Source organism: Dicentrarchus labrax, unplaced genomic scaffold, assembly GCF_905237075.1.
Source record: "Dicentrarchus labrax unplaced genomic scaffold, dlabrax2021, whole genome shotgun sequence".
NCBI lineage: Eukaryota > Metazoa > Chordata > Actinopteri > Moronidae > Dicentrarchus > Dicentrarchus labrax.
Genome location: NW_026136722.1, coordinates 17,586,130 through 17,601,785, shown reverse-complemented (window position 1 = coordinate 17,601,785; position 15,656 = coordinate 17,586,130).

The following is a 15,656-nucleotide window of genomic DNA, read 5'->3' as shown; positions in this document are numbered from 1 at the left end:
ATCTGCTGCTAACATGTTGGTGCCAGATACCACAGCACACCTTCAGAGGTCTAGTGGAGTCCATGCCTCGACGGGTGGCAAAAGGGGGACCTACACAATATTAGGCAGGTGGTCATAATGTTATGGCTGATTGGTGTAAATGATGATGACACACCAAGAAGGCAGTAAAGAAGAAGAAGAATATTGGTTTTGCAATTTTATGAGGGGGAAAATGCATTCAACAAGTGTGTTCAGCCTCAAGGATAAGGCATTTGGTGAATAACATACATTTTTGATTCCACAGGATAACTTTAAGCACATAACCCTCCAAAATATTAAGCTGTAAACTAATTTTGTAGCATGACAGTATGTACAAGAAGGAAAGAACTTGGAGGATAAATTCTGTATGCACTGGATTTTTCTAAATTCGAACAAGTTGCCTCTCAGGTCTCCCATCTCTTTTAGCCAATTGCTTTGACGGCCTTCTCTGCCTGATTGGTATTCACTGGCGGTTCAGTCGGTAGCTTTCATTTCATGTAAGTTCTGCTCTGCACCCCTGATTCAAATGACTTTCAATCTCTTTGTTCTGGGCAGCGGTCCAGGCCAGAGGGCCGGAGAATGATGCATTGAGGTGGTTTATTAATGTGATATGCTGCACAACCACCGACGACGACATTCATATTTCTGCCCTGCCACCTCTGAGCTGATCTGCCAGGAGTACAAGATCACCCCAAGGTACCACTTCTGTCAAACCATGCTGGTCCCCCCATAAAAGCTGTGCTCACTGCCACCAAATCATCTACTGGAATACCATACATCACATCAAGTCCTGGGTTCTTGCCATATTTCTCACTAACTGTGATAGAAAGTCACCAATTGAATGGTAACTTTTTTGGTTTGTCAAACATATGATGACAATAGGAAGCTATAGGGAACCTCATATGTCTGAAATGTCATATCTTTGCAGATCCAAATGGCAGGAGGATGTTTGAAATTCACCCCATTTTTTAGCAAGGCAGATGAATTTTAACAGAAAAAAGATGCATCGTGCAGCTGAATAGGGTGTCAAACAATCCACAGCTTATTAAATAGTGTTACGAAGCAAAAATAACAAGCAGCACACTCATTCTGAACTGAAGAAAATCATAATAAATGCAGGAACTCTGTACACTGTATATACTAATATTGTCTTTGAAAAAATTCCTGCCTGAGTTTTTGAGCATCTTTGTGTTGGTGGAAGAGCACAAATATCAAGCACAGATGTTATTAACACTGTTCATTATCACAAATTGCAGTAAACACATATTTATACAACTATATTAGATGAAAAGTCTGCCGTAATGATCGGGCATGGATACGATCATGGTAGATCACACTCAACTTTAACACTTCAATAGTCAACCTTAAAAGTCACTCTCTTCTGCTGGATGGTATGTTACTGTAATTAACTATGTGTCTCACTTTGTGTGTGTGTGTGTGTGTGTGTGTGTGTGTGTGTGTTGTGTGTTTGGTGTTATTCAAGCTAGTGAAAGGAGCTCAGTTGTAAATGTCATGTGAATATTGCAGTGGAGGTGTATTACAAGTCCTCTGGAGATGGTGCAGAGGTCACTGGGAGTCTAGATTAGGACTTGTTGAGGTCATTGCAGGTGAGTTTTACATTCTGTACAGCATATGCCACCATTTGTCCCTTGACCCTTGATTCAGATATGGAAAAATTCCCCCCAAAATGGTCTTTTATGAGAAACTAAAATGGGGGAAACAGAGAGCAGAGGAGGGATCCCTCATCCAGCACAGACAGATATGCACTACATATTGTATGTGCAGAGTAGTAAAAAAAAAAATTAAAGTAAGTAAGTAGAGCAAATATATGAAGAATATGGGTCCAGGAAAACATCAAACAACTTTTTAATTGCAAGTATTGTTAGGACGTGGGCCACAGAAACTGCCTGGAAAGTCTGGAAAGAAGAATTATCACAGCGGGAGAAGAGACAAGAGATGCTGAAAGAGGATGGAACAGTTAATTGTACACAACACATGATGTCCCAAACGTAAGGAGAACAAAGTAAAGACAATGGTCACCTGACTACAGTTACCATTTGCTCATCCAAATACAGTAAGATGTTAAGAGCAAAAAACATATCTGGGAACACAAAATGGGTTCCCTCAAGTGTCTCCAGTTGGAGAGCTGGGGCGTCCTGAGGAGTTGCTCGGCTGCTTCGTTCTGCAGCTCCACACTACCTACACATTTGCGGACCTGGATGTAGACATGGCCCGGGGTTTTATCTCCCCTCCTTCGCCTTTCTCCATCAAATGCAAAGAGAACCTGGCCTGGCTGCAAACCTTTATATTGTTTAAAGATGCCGTCCCTCTTTACGTATGCACATCCTGTTATATCTGCATGAAATTTCATTGTTTCAATTTTCAATTAATTAAGTAAACAAATGAGAAATAGACTATTGGAGTTTTGGAATAATGGACTGTCAGAACAATGGACAGTCCCATCTTATTTATCCACCTAACCTCATGAAGGGAACCCCTGCTCTAAAGTTAATAGTTCAATGGCAGTCTGTCTCACTCTGCAGATTGTATCAGTGCGTTTTGACATCAGATTGCTAAAACAGGAACATCTTCTCTTGGAGGTGTTCCACGGTTGGATCAGTGTGCTGGTTTGTCCCTGCCCGACATCAGGAGACATGAGGAGGTGGTTAACAGCAGCAGCGCAGGCCATTAGTGGGCTGTAGATGTTCAATTAGCAGTGAGATTCACACAGGTGGCGTTGCACACCATGTCCAAGGTGGAACGAGGTCCAGGGCATCTGTCGACTCCAGCAGTCCCTGCCAGGGAAGCTGCGCGTGGACATCTGTTCATCACGTAGCTCCAAATGAACAATATCTCCTTCCCACTTTACACAAATTGCAAGCACTCAAAATGCTCCTGACGCTGCCTCTAATCACTGTGACTGAATATTTTATTATCTGCCATGTTTCTCTTTTCTAGCTCCACATCTGCAGTCAAACGCACACACACGCACGCACACACCAATGATCACCAGAATGTAGGCACCAGTGCAACCCCCAGATAGAACTGGGCTAGAGTACAGTATGTGGCTGCAAGTGTGATCCTCAGCGGAGGAAACCTAGATACACCAGTGATAACCTGTATATCAAGCTCTCAATCTGCCACACGCTGAAGGGGGAAAATAAATAGCCTTCATCTCGGTGAAAGTGTGCTTTCCTCGTCTGCAAAGTGGTAAATCTTGCCCATTGTGAAAGTGGGACATGCTGAAGCACAGAGGGAAAAGAGACAACGACAAGGGCACTGGAGCAGGACCACAAAGAGGGAGGAGAGGGTGAGAAAAAGAGAAGCATGATAGGTTCCCTCCCTCAGTAGCCATCATTACGTTTCACTTACATTATCTGCATTATTCAGATTCTCCCCTGGGCCGTCCCGCTTGGACGACCTTCCCCTTGCGATGCCACAGTGAGATTTCATGTTGACAAAGCAATCAATGGGAACTGGCCCAAGTCTGCAAATGTCATTTTTGTCCTCATCTCTCCAAGTTGGTGGTTTTCTCATCGTGCCCTCATCCTGAAAGGAGTCGGTCATCCAGACCAATTCAGAAGTGTCCCATAATTATAGACTTGTCAGTACCGATTTTCATCAACAACTGTGCATGTGATGATCCGGCAGGAATGTTAATGAGTCCTCAATTGGAGTTAATCAGCTGCAGGCACCGCAGTGGCCGCCTCAGCATTCCCCCATGGTCCTCTGCGCGGCTGTCAAATGTACACTCTGGCACTGTGCATTTTGTGATGGGGCCAGTGGACGATGAGACGTTACATGACACGACTTTCCTGCTCTGTTTTACCCCCGGGTTTCATAAAAAGAAAAGTGCTTCCCCAGCAAAATCTTTTATTTTTTAGTCAAAGTTTATGTCCACTCGCTTCAATACTCTTGACTCGGCGTACAATCCCTTCACTTAATTAGGAGAGCTATTTCTTCTTCAGACAGGCTTCCCAGAGGGTCACGGATTCAAAGAAATTCTTCAGCTAATGGGAGTTGGTGAGCACTTTGTTCATTTTAATGTGCCTCGGCTGGGAAATCTTTTGACACTTTGCGAAGGGGGGGTTCTCTCACAGAAAGGTCTGAGAATGTGAAAAGTCCACAGCACAGCATGACAACGTAACTGAAACAGTCAACCTTAAAAGTCACTCCTTTCTACTGGACGATATGTTACTGTAATTAATTACGTGTCTCACTGTGTGTGTGTGTGTGTGTGTGTGTGTGTGTGTGTGTGTGTGGGGTGTTATTCATACTGGTGAAAGAAGTTCAGTTGTAAATGTCATGTGATTACTGCGCTGGAGATGTTTGACAAATCCTCAGGAGAAGGTTCAGAGGTGAGTGGGAGGACTGAGGTCATTGCAGGTGGACCTGTCTCTATGGCTTGTCTCTGTTCTCTCAACCTTTTATTACATTGGTTACTTAACTTCAGAATAATATAGCTCCTGAAACACAGTGGTGGAGAGCATCCAAATACATTCTCTTAAGTACCAAGTCAATTTTATTACCCAAATTAAAAAAATAAATTTGCATCAAATTTGCATCAAAGGGCTTACAATCTGTACAATATAGGGACGTAGCGAGTGCACCATTATCTGCATCTGTTCAACCAACTAAATGATCATATTATTTGTATCTGTACTCGTAACAGGTGGGGCTTAAATTGGAAGTGGGCGGTACAAACCAACCAACAACCTAATCAGCAAAATGACAGCTGTGATACACAAAATATGATTAAATATAAAAAGAATGAATACCAAAATACAATAATAGGAGTCGAATAGAAGCCATGAAAATAAAATGAAAATAACATAACGTAATAAAATAAAGACCAAAATAAAGTTAAATAACGTTAGACAGTAAATTAAACTTTCCAACAGTATAATGAATAGTTAATGTCACATTGATCAGCTACAGTCTTTTTTTTTTTTTCCTATGAATGATGCACTGACTGGAGAGCACTTTAAATTTCGTTGTACCTGTGACAATGACAATAAAGATCTATTCTATTCTATTTAATTCTAATATGGTGACAAACTATGTAATACAAAGTTATTACATAGCAATGATCATTTTGGCCATTTAAGGGCATCAGAACAAGCTGAACACAACATTGACTGTAAGTTGATACAGTGAACGGATCTTATTTACACTTTGAGCAGACACAGAGCAACAGCATTCATTTGGAGTCATATTTGTGTCCACCTCATGAATATAAGTCCAATAGTTTTCTCTTTAAGCTCTGTGTTTGGTCTCCACCAACTCCTGAGAGAAGTATCTGACTCACTATATCTGCTAAATGCTCCACTGTGTTCACCAGCTAGTGTCTGACTGCGTCTGTCTTCTGATGAGATGTGACGTCTGTAAAACAGCTCCTTCTAAGGTAATAAAAACATAAATATTCCTATGTTCAGGTTATACACTAATGAAAACATCCCTAGGAATATTATATTCCATTTCTGCCAATAGATCCTTCTGGATGTTACCCACTGGATCTTTAAGTAAAATCTTAAATGCTTAGTTTTCCATGCAATGTAGTATTTTTTTAAAGAGTCTATCCCAGTGTCTCTGCATTACTAAATCAAGGTTGTTTCAGTGAGAACCTCTTTCAGTCTGAGATCAGAGTGCCAGCATGATACAGTATAAGACTCCACAGTTTAACACAGAGACTCTTTAACCTCACCGACCTGCATATTTCACCTCATTCTCGGTGCACTGTACGCTCTTCTCATCGCAGCTTGTCAGACATAAATAAGTTTGTGGCATTTAAGAAAAAAAAACAGCACAGTCACAAATCACCTTGCCTGTGTTTGACATTAATCAGTGAAGCACTTTAATTACTTTTCTGGAAGTATACAGTCTCAAACAGAGCCGCTCCTTGTCTAATCATAAAGCCCAAAAACTGCTTCTCTGCTCTCTTGGTTGTAGAAATTCCTTTGAAAATCTTAACTCGGCTTAATCATCAGGCTCAGACGTTGTTCCACTAATGACTAGCACAGTGTGTGTTTGACGCGCCGGCACCAGATCGGCAGCAGCTGACTGCACACGGAGCCTCAACGCCAGCGGTACTGACAGCGAATTCTAAGTAGGACACCACGGCTGTAAGAACAAGCTCCTGAAAGCTTGTGGAGGTTTTTTTTTCCCTTTCTTTTTTTAATTTAACTTCTTCTGTCGGCTCAAAGCAGGGATGAAGTGAGGGCAAGCAATGAATCACAATCCACAGTTTGTCCTTCACCTAATTTCTCACCGCCACTGAGGCTCAGGTGATTTAACCTGTTGCGCACACACACATCCTCATTTTTGAGATAAGGAAGTGTGTGTGCTGTATTTTTCTTCTGGAGGTTCTTTTTGAAGTGCACATTATGGAAGACGCATCATTTTTTAATACATTAGAGGGAATAATGAAAAATAAATCCAGGGGTGACATCGGGGGCGTTGCCAGACTTTTTTCACTGGGGCATTGACTTATGCAGCGATAGCATTAAGTATTTCAGCTTTCCAGTCATTCCCTATTTATGAAATTCCAATACTATTTAGGGAGAAATATAGTATGCAGAAATATTCACATTTATACCACATGCAGAAATACATGCATGGTTTTTGCCCCAAAAACTACATGGGATTAGCACAACCTGGGCATGTCTGCAAAGGGTAGACTTGTGGGTACCCGTAGACCCATTTTCATTTAAATATCATAAGGGTAGAGGTCAAAAGATCCCTTTGAAATTGGCCATGCCAGTTTTTCCATCACCAACATTTGGAGCATTATTTAGCCCCCTTCCCGATGCATTATGTTGTCAGGTTTCGTGTGATACCAGTATGTTCACACTAGCTTTAAAGCTAGACAGTGTGGGGTGGAAGAGGGAAGGATTAATGGGGTGGCCAGTGCATCAGATCAGATGACATCAGATGTTTTACAGCTTTACAGAGTTTCTGCCGTGGATTTGTTGGGTTGGTTCATAGTGGTAGAAGAAGTATTCAGATCCTTTACTTAAGTAAAAGCATCTTTACCACACTGTGAAAAGACTCCACTACGAGTAAAAGTCCTGCATTCAAAACCCCTTAAAGGAACTTTGTGTTGATTCTGGCAACCCCTGTGGACTAAAGCGGTTGTGTCTCCACTACCTTTTTTCATTGATTTCAAGAGGAATATGACAAGTAGCAAACATTTAGAATTATATATGCATATATAGAACAGAATATATATAGAAATAGTTGCTCTTTGATTGTCCTGTTTGTTTATTTTAGTCATATAAAAAGGCATCAGTATTAAATTGAGACTGTTTAATAACCTGTTAAAAATAAATCACTTGGTAGAGTGTGCACCCCATTTACTAAGGCTGTGTCCTCACTGCAACCTCTCTCTCCACTTTCCTGTCTAGAGTCAGTGTTTGGTTTGTCTGTTCTGGGCTACTGTAGCAACATGGTGGTTCATCGTGGCGGACTCCACAGAAGGTGATCTGCACCATCTGTAGATAGAAACGTCTCTAAGGCAACAAAAACTTAATGATTCCTATTTTCAGGTGATTATCCACTAATGAAAACATACCTATGAATATTATATCCAATTTCTGCCAAAAGAGCGTCTTAAATGTTACAAACTGGACCTTTAATATAAATCAAATTCGTGGAGAGTTAGAATTTCTATACAGATATTAAGTCGTCATTCATCACAAACACTAAATACTGAAGGATTACTGTGAACCACAGACTGAAACTACTGAGTATTTCTCGATTTTGGTTGTACTCTACCCTGAGCTGTTTTCTTGTCTGTTTTTTTCCTTGTCCATCTTGGGGAGTTTTAGAGGATAGTTATTCTCCTTCTTGCACAGTTGAAAAGCATTTCTTTTAAGCCCAATATCTCACTATCCTGGTGAGAATCACTCATACCATCAGCTCCATCAGCTGCATATCGTTGGCATGATTTTATTAAATGAGGTGAAAAAAAAAAATAATTTTATAACTGAACGATAAGGCTTTTGTCTGTCATCTGTGAGAGCAGTTATATACATTACATAATGCATGGGCAGGTCTAACGTGCTAGTTTAAGTATGAACACATAGAAAAGAGATTGGCGTTATCATTATTTTCCACATTTGCTCTTTCTATGGCTGAAAGCTCCGACAGTTGGCAGCTGTCCCTTTCTGCCTCAGACATAATCATCCCCGGCTGAATTTGAGGCCTCAATCAAAGAGCCACATGCACAACGTGCGCAGTCAGAGGAGCACTATACGAGACAGATCTACATGAAACACCTGGGGACAGTCATTACAGCCCCGCAGCCTATCAGGCGCTGAATCCGAGAAATACCCCCAGAGGAGAGAGCGGCCCGGCTCGAGGCTCCGCTGAGGCTGCAGATTGCAGGGAGAAGGGACGCTGGCACAGAGAAATGATTGATGATTTCTTGATGGTTGCTATTGTCAGATGTTGAATTTTGAGAAGAGATACGGGGTGTCCACTTTGTTCGCTGTGAGATTTTTCTTTATTATCATGTCATTTCTGTTTATAATTGGATTTTAAAGCTGAGGAATCTGAAGTAAGAACCTTTCAACCCTACCGGAAACATAGAAATATGTCCATTGTGATGTTCTCTGTGTGCACCAAAGTAACAAGGATGAATGAGACATTTGTAGTTGCTTTTGTCTATTTAATAATAATAATAAACTTTATTAATGATTTACATGGCCGGAACCAGGATTAAAAACATTCTAGGAGGCAAAATAAAGTCAGAGAAATGAAGTCATATAGAAGTGAAGTAGGATTAAAGATACAACATATTGTAAAACTAAGGCAGAAGGAGTTACATTATTCGACAGGAGTGCAGGAAAATCAACAGCAGAATGCAGTCGGGAACCCTGAAAACCAAAGCACAGCTCCCCTTTATTTCAAGCCCTGTATAATATTCCCATAATAATATTCCTGTCTGGACTGAACACGTCGGATTTTACAGTGAGTTTAATATACTGTAAAGGGCAACTCAATATTTTACACACCACAGTCTGTTCACAGGTGCATATGTGAAGAGGTAGTATAAAGTGTCTCCAGAGGGAGCTGTGTGAAGTATGATAAATGCCCTCAAGTGATGTCACTTGAGTCAGCATTAGTGTGGGGCTGAAGAATGGAAGTTTGAAAATGAGAATAATCTGTTGGTGTGGAGCTGGAAAGACTCATCTCTGCTGCAGGCTCTGTGCTACATTACCTGCTACTAGCATAACACGCCAGCCTGGCATCGCCAGACTAATCTGCATTTAACCGTCAAAGATGGATGTCACGTCTCCACTTCCTCCCACTGTACAAAAATGAAGCCAAAAAATCCATTACGCCCGCTGCCATCTTGCTCTGGTGACGTCATTCAGAGTCAGAGTCTGTGCAGTAGTGATCGGGGGTGGCGCTCAGCTATCAATCATGACGTGAAACACACTTTTTATAGCTTTAAATAACTACCTAAAACCAAACTAATCAGAAAAATGAGCACTTGAACATAAACCAGAGAAACCATCAGAAACCAACCATGTGTTTGACGTTTCAGTTTTTAGTTTGTCACATCTGCTAACATGGAAGCTTTATGACCTGTACTGCAGTCAGCCACCAGAGGGGGCGCTAGAGATGCTTTGGCGTCACTTTTTGAGAGCTGTTATGTCGTCTATCTTCACAAAAGTCGATGCTCTACTGTAGGATAAATAAACGGTTGTGATTGATCCTAGGCTGGTGGAATTACTCGTCTGGTTCCCAGACTAATAACACACCTGAATCTCTGAACTGTTGGCATGAGTTGCATTCTGGGTCATGTAGGCGGTTCTGTAGCATTGATCTTGTACCTTAGAAAAACAATATCTTTCCAATGTTATATAAATACATTGGTCATTCGTGAAGCGCTCTTATAATTTTGTAATTTCTAAAATTAGTAAGATTAATCAAATATTACAGTAATATTTTGGTCGTCAGCGATGGATTTTGTGTAGCAGTGAGTTTGATATATTTCTCACATTTGTTATCAGTATACTGTCACAGGGATCATAGAGGAGAGGCTTGTTTGTCAGTCGACTGTCACAGGTGACATTTCAACGGTCTGAGCCTCCAGTGCGAACAGCAAAACAAACACCACCGCAGCATAATCAGCATAATCAGCAGTTTACAGGCTTCTGAAGCAAGTGGATTTTTATTGAAAACAACTCTTCTACTGACAGATTTCTTTCACTAAATGATGAAAATACTGACTAAAATAACTTGATTAATACCGTCTTTCAGTCGCTGATGCCTCACTAAAGGGTAATGCAGCTGCCTTGATTTGTTAATTTGTCAGATTTTGCATTTATTTCCCTCTCACATAGAAATAAAGACAAGAGATGGTTTTAAACATCAATACATATGAAATACTGTGTCCTGCCTGTCCTATATAACCTTCCAACACATGCTCTGATCTTTACAATCACCTGTGAGGCCTAATAGTGCTGATAAAGTAAAGAGTGTCCCTGCAGCCATTGAGAGGCAGCAGAAGGAAGTTGTTTTTTCCACCTGACGGTCACCTGAAAGATGTGTGAATCCTGATAAAGGCGGAGGTTACGGCTGAGTTACGGCGGGAGGGTTAAGCAGAAATGAGACGGTTCCTTTAAGTCTGAAATCAGAGCCTGGAAACACAGCCTGACTTTCAATTAACGTTCTCGTGCCCTCGCCATCACTCCACATTTGCATCACGGTGCTCACCTCGCCGGAGCTGGCCTCACACATACACTTGTTTACGACGGAGGAAATTGGAAACTGAAGTGTGACTTGACTTTGTGGAGGACATCCTGTTCGGGAAATGATCAACCTACCGTATCAGCCATCACTCCAAAGACAGACCCCCCTCTCTCTAATGAGGCCCCGGGGCATGGCAGATGTCACAGCCCACAGAGAGAGGGTTCACACAGGGGTTAAAATTATGAGAAGTTCTCTGGGAACAGGGGCGCATATGTTACTGGAAGTGCACTCTGAGATTTCCACGACAGCTTTAGTGTCGGGTCAGTTAGCCCAACGTGAGAGTGTCACTAACCTCATTATGAGATAGCTTGTTCAGAACTTTATGTTTAGTGATGGTTGGCATTTTATGAATCTTTAGCAATCCTAATGTGTGTTTATAATTTAAACTATGGCCCACATATGTTGCTGATTCCTTTAGGTTATCCATTAATCTGACAGTTCATTTCTCAATTTTACTGATTAATGGTTTGAAAATAGTGAATCACAGCAGTCTCTACCTAGAAGTACTTATTGTAACCCAAACCATGATCTTTCCTGATGATAGAGGCAGATCAGATCAGAAAACACTTTCCCTCCCTCCAGCCACATTTCCACTTCTCCAAACCTGTTCATTGCCATTATCTACCTGTCCAACAGCTGCCCTCTGATTTCCTTTGATTCCAGATCCAGCCACTCCCATCTGCTCTGCAATCACATCATTCCTCCCACCTGAGCTTCCCCACCTCCCCACCTGCACTTCATTTCTTCATTAGCCCAACAGGACATACACCAGCCCCCTTTCAAGCCACCAGTACCAGTCTGTATGCTTATTTGGTTCTTCTTGGTCATTAAATCTGTCTAACTGTCCCTGTTTGCTTCAACTGGTCCTTTTTCCTAACACTCACCTGCCTGACAAAAATAAATTACTATTCATTATCTGGGGACCATCACATTTAAAAGGGGCCACATTATGCACATATCCAGGTGTTTCTGGGATCTACTTGCATCTTTGCATCATTCTAAAAACCCTTTTCACCTATACTCTAACACTAATCGGGATCTTGTAGCTCCTCTCTCAAAAAGGGCACTCTGTTCTCGTCCAGCTGCCACATTACCCACTTAATGTGTGCACCATCAGTACCTGAAATCGACCTGTACTTGCTTCTACTTTTTCCACACGAGTACCCTTTCTTCTTGAGTATTGCCACCTCTGGTGAGCTTGGCTGGACCACTGGACCTCAGTATTTTTTCCAAGGAGTTTACAATAAAAGTTTTGAAATAATTGCCTAAAAATAACTACACTGATGCTTTGATGCATTACCAAAAACCCACTAACAAGTTCAGTTTTTGGACCTCAGTATTTCTAAAACCCTGCAGACAGCAGTGCTGGTGAGGTACTCCTAAATGCCTGTGTAACTGTTGCATCTCCATGTACAGACAGCTAGCTTAACACTAAGAAAATGGCACTGAAAACGTCCTCATTAAAAAAGATAAAAACGGCACATGTCCAATTCAGACACTGTGTACCATCTAATAAAGGTGTGTATATAAATACAAGTCTTTTTTGTTTTTGGTACTACTTTGCTTGAAACATACATACTCAAGTTAGTTTAGAATTAAACCTTAAATATCTCTCATTATAGTGGCAGTAGTCAGTATTATTAGGAATCATCCTTTGGGGATAAATTTCCACATCAAATTTCATGGCACTGTGCCTTGTAGTTGACAAACAACATTTTGCTCGGGACAAGCATGTCGGCCACCAACCTTATCCGTTATCAGTCATTGGCTGATTGATTTACTGATGTTCTTTTCAAATTACCTTCATTGATTAGACTTAAGTCTTTGTCCCTATACCTAATTGACAGTTTAAGACACCTGCCGTAACAAACCGTCCATGCTTTTAAAGTTTTGGTTTTCTTACTTTCACGTACTGCGAGACTCACGGTGTCAAACAGACTACCTGTTTTTGTTATAGTACCTAACGGTGCATGCAAATCCCCAGATTTCCTCCCAGCTCACCGCTTTTCTTTATAACTCGTCACAGTTTGAATTTGGGGGCACTATTACTAAATCTGCGGGTGTGTCTTCCAAAGTGCCAGCATCCCCACCTAAAAAGTCATCTACCACAGACACAGGGGTGGAATTTGGTTTCAATCTTATCACTTGACTTTTAGTTCAGGCTGAAACGAAAAGAACATGTAGATATAAAGCTGAGGACTAACATCACTGTTTTTTATTTCAAGGCTGCAGAGACATATAGAGGATTGCAAAAACTCATGTGTCAGAGCCCTGCGAGGCATTAAAGGTAGTAATTACCAAAGTGAGGGAAAACAACTGGATAACCTGATTGTCTATTGATTCTGTATGTTCTGCTGTGAACAGATTTAGCATCGCCAGGGGCAGAATGTGCAATAGGGCCGGCTAGCAGCGCCTGGTTACATGCAGTAAACACAATTGCTAACATATCATATTTGCTGTGTGTCTCAGTCACACTGAAGCCAAATAAATCCCCTGAAAAAACTTGTGTTGCCCAATAAAAAGGTCTCGTCTGTCCCTTGCTCTGACATAATGAGCTGTGTTTTCCTTCCAAATACAGATGCAAGTCACTCTCCAGTATCAGCAGGACTTTGATGTGATGGCTGGGTGGTAATTTCAAAACATTCTTCTTTTTTAGTTTTCAGAAGATGAAACATAAGCCCAGCTATTTATGCTCCATTATTTAATGGTGCATGAGACAAGTCCAAAAGAAACAACATTTGTCTTGGCTGCAGCAGCCTCTTAGTATCTGCTATTGATCTAAATCCTCATTCCAGCCTTTGGAGGAGATCAGTGTCCCCATATACTTACCAAACAGGCTGGCTTTGTTTAAAAATCAGATTGATCACTTGGTTGCTTTTTCTGCTCCAAACAGAAGGCAGCGTCTGATTTTTAAACACAGAGGAAAGACATGGGGCTCAGCAATATTTGCCCCTTTTTTTTTTTTCCTAACCTAAACGGCAGCCAGTGACGCAGATTGATTTTGTTTTGTTGTGGGGCTGCGTGATAAGCAGAGGGAAAATAATGAGCATTGTCTCATTAATGGATAGAGAATGCATTATGGGTCATACATTTCAAATGAATTATGCATAAGGAATAAACAGCCACCGTGGCAGCTGGCTGTATATTATCAGAGAGGCCAAATCATTTCGTATAGTGAATGTTTGATCGCGTCTTCTGCACCTGACTGATACTCAGTGGCGCTGCATTGGAAATGCATCACGGCAAAGTGGGAAGGTGGGATTGTTTGCCTTGTATTGGAGTGTAAAAGTCCTCCTGTAATGAGCAAACACTTTGTCACCATAATATTGTTTCCATTGAAGATTAACTTTTACTGCTTCAACCTGTCCCTCAACTCTTCTCTTCTTTCCTTTCAGTATTGTGATTTATGACACGACTTTGCCTTTTAAGAAACACAGATTTGAAGCCACTGATTAATATTTTTACTGTGAAGCTAACCCTGTGGTCACACATACAGACACAAACACTGCAGATGCAACAGGATGTAATTCACTGTGAACTGACACTAGGGACCCCAAACCACTGGAGAGTAACAGATTGTGTAGTTTTGATTTCACTATGGAACAGAAACTGTTGTTTTCTGCTGAGCAGGGGATTAAGCCTTGCAAGCTTCTCGGGTCGGCAAACTTTACTATGCCCCTTAATGGACAGGTGTGTAGGATTTTTAGTGGCATCTAGAGGTGAAGTTGCAGATTGCAACTAACTGAACACCACTTGAGTCTATATTTCATGACCTGGGAATGAGAACAGGCTGTGAAATGTGTAGGAGAACCGTGGAAACTCGTGAAAAACAAATTGCATGAGTCAGCCAGTTTGGTTTGTCTATTTTGCGCTACTGTAGGAACATGGGCCCACCACACAGTGTCTGTAGATAAAAAAAGGCTAATTTTAAGGTAACAAAAACATATAATGATTCCTATATTCAAGTGATTATACACTAATGAAAATATACCTATGAATATTATATAACTCTAACCCTGTATACCCTAACCTTGCCAATAGATCCTCCTAAATGTTACACACCAGACCTTTTTGTTTTAATACAAGTATTGAAGTGAATATAAAGAGGACAATGATCCTCAGGCTTATCTCTACATTTCAGCCCCAGTATTGGATTTATAAGCACAAAACAAACAGACCTATCTAAAATCAAAAAGCAAATAAAGCAGTCTGTTATGATTGCTGTTTCAAATGGACAAATACAACTGAACTCTGAACTCTGAACTCGCTGCAGCTGCTTGACAAAAGTTGGCAATCCTGGTTTGGGGCTAAATTGTAAGTAAGTTTGTCCCGATGGTGGTTTGTGGGTAAAACACTTCTAAATTGATACTTTGCCATTTAATGTGAATATATTCTGCAAATATTGTGTACATTGTGCCTAATTTAGAGCCTCAAACTCAAAGGGTTCATCCTCTGGGTAGCATGAATGTGCACCAAACATTTCATGGCATTATAATTCATTTAGACATTTCTGATGTACAATATAGATTTTGACCTGAAGGCGGCATGAGAAAGAATCGCCTGAAGGGGTTCATCCTCTGCAGACCATTCTCGATCTGCACATTTCATTCACATTAAATTCAAATTTCAAATGCAGCCGTTGTGCTACAAGACCCCTCTTAGAACCCAATTAATATTCAGAAAAAGTCTCCCTTGTATTAAGCCAGAATTACATGATGAACTCCCTCATCAAACAATACACTTGTTTCTGTCAGTCCAATAAAGGTTCACTCAGCTGCTCTAAACTATCTGGGCCTTTTTACAGCTCAAGTTAATTACATTTTCTTGCACACAAAAAAGCACATAATAGTCAGTGAAGCACCAGTTACAGTGGCTGG